Source organism: Rutidosis leptorrhynchoides, chromosome 1, assembly GCF_046630445.1.
Source record: "Rutidosis leptorrhynchoides isolate AG116_Rl617_1_P2 chromosome 1, CSIRO_AGI_Rlap_v1, whole genome shotgun sequence".
Taxonomy (NCBI): Eukaryota; Viridiplantae; Streptophyta; class Magnoliopsida; order Asterales; family Asteraceae; genus Rutidosis; species Rutidosis leptorrhynchoides.
In genome coordinates, this window is record NC_092333.1 from 29,293,960 (window position 1) to 29,296,353 (window position 2,394).

Here is a 2,394-nt window from a genome sequence, read left to right on the forward strand (position 1 = left end):
ATATATATATATATATATATATATATATATATATATGTATTTCAAATTGTCTTTAAAATGTATTTTTATTTAGATTTTTAAAATATAAATTTATTTTTATTAAATTATCTATCTTTTCCTTTAAAAAAAAAAAAAACTGAAGCTGCCCAGTTTGAACCTGCAATTTATTCTGAACCTGCATTAAACCGCAGTAGCGGAGCCACTTGGGCAGTAAGCACCGCAGTCGCTGAGTTCTCTGACAGGCTGAAACCTAGTACAACATTTAATACGGAGTAGTTTATTAATTATTATTATTATTATTTAACCTAATTAGGGTTTTAATTTAATAATAATTAGTTTTAGTTTTAATTAATTTTGTATTTTAAGTTTTAATTAGTTTTATCAATTATATAATTTTAGTACTTTTATAAAATATAATATAAAAATAATATTTTTATAAAATTTGTATTTTTATCATTTTAGTTATAATTTGTATTTTTATCGTTTAATCGTAATTTGTATATTTTTCGTTCGTAATTAGTTTTAAATTTAGTTTTTGCCGTAGTATTTTATATTTCTAGATTTTTAAGTTTTGCTGTAAAATTCCTTAAGTGCTTTTTCTTTAGATTAAGATTTAGGCGCTTTAGAATTTTGCGACGCCGTTTATATATTTTAGTGCCTTTTAAGTTATTGCCGTTTTGGATATAGAATTCCTTTTAAATTTTAATACCTTTAGGCGCAACTTTTTAGATTTAGATTTTAGACTTTTAAGTTTCGACGTTTTTCTTTCTTTTTATTATTTTTTGACTTTTTATTTTTCGACGTTTGTTTTTCGACCTCTTATTTTTCGATGCGCTTTTTCTTCCTCATTTCTACGCTCTAGTTTTTAGGACACAGATTTTTATCTTCTTTAAATTTCGACGAAAAATTATTTTAAACGGTTAAATTGATAGACATCTAAAATTTTCTGGTTCGTAGTAATAGTTGGATTTGTTAGTGGCGAGTTGTGGGCTTTCGATTTAAAGGGTCTTGGCTACCTGCTGCATCTATTGGCTATTCGAAACGTGGGCAAAATCAGATAAGTCTATTAATTTGATAACTTATATAATTTTTATTTTTATAACTAATAGGATATTCAGTGAATGCACCGAGCAAAACGTTCACCACCTTTCATACGTTCACCACCTTTCATATGTTCACCACCTGTAACTCGATCAAGACATCTAGCCAATATTGTCGCCGTTGATTTTTCTTTAGAAACATCATCTAGTCGAACAAGTTTTACAATTCAAAATTCCGATAATCCATTTTTTGAACCCGACTTCACAATTGAGAACCCAGAGGATATTCAAGGACAATTCTAAGATCCTGAACCACTAATCATTCCTCCTGAACCACAAACCGTTAAATCAGAATCCTCTAGTGATTCGTATTCAACAAATTCAAAAATGGAAGTAACGGAACCTCAAAGTATGGAAAACCGAATGAGAGCCACACGCACGGGGAAAGGTCATGCCATTATTAAGCCAGATGTTAATGCGCCATATTATGAAATCAAGGGACAAATCCTACACATGGTAACTAATCAATGCCAATTTAGTGGTACACCAAAAGAAGATCCAAACGAACATCTTCGGACCTTTAATAGGATCTGTACTCTATTCAAAATCAGAGAAGTTGAGGATGAACAGATCTATCTCATGTTATTTCCCTGGACTTTAAAGGGAGAAGCCAAAGATTGGTTAGAATCGTTACCTGAAGGGGCGAATGATACATGGGATGTTTTAGTTGAAAAATTTCTTAAAAGATTCTTTCCAGCATCTAAAGCTGTGAGACTTCAAGGTGAAATTATTACGTTCGCGCAAAAGCCAAATGAAACATTATATGAGGCATGGACAAGATTCGAAAAGTTGTTGAGAGGATGTCCTCAACACGGTTTAGATACTTATCAAGTAGTACAAATATTCTACCAAGGATGCGATGTTGCTACACGAAAAGACATCGACATAGCAGCTGGTGGTTCCGTTATGAAGAAAACCGCAACTGAAGCTCACAAAATTATTGATAACACAGCCTCCCACTCACATGAGTAGCACCAGGAAAAAGATATTTTTCGTTCATTTAAAGCGGCTAGAGCCGATTCTAGCCATGACTTTGATTCCGTTTCCGCAAAAATACATGCTTTCGAGAGACGAATGGAAAAGATGACTAAAGATATTCACGCAATAAGAATCAGTTGTGAGCAATGCGGTGGACCACACTTAACGAAAGATTGTCACATTGAGCAAACGATGGAACAACGTGAGAATGTTTCCTACATGAACCAAAGGCCGGAAAATAATTATCAAAATAATTATCAACCGCCAAGGCCAAACTACAATCGAAATCAAAACATTCTTTACAATCCAAATGGAC

The 2,394-nt window shown here is 32.3% G+C and overlaps 1 non-coding gene across 1 annotated transcript; it reads right to left on the minus strand.

Annotated features, from left to right (window-relative positions):
* Positions 1-1,811: 1,811 nt before the first annotated feature.
* Positions 1,812-1,918, minus strand: LOC139886762 (small nucleolar RNA R71). The gene has a single exon (XR_011772629.1). It is a non-coding gene; the product is annotated as a small nucleolar RNA R71 (small nucleolar RNA).
* Positions 1,919-2,394: the final 476 nt, after the last annotated feature.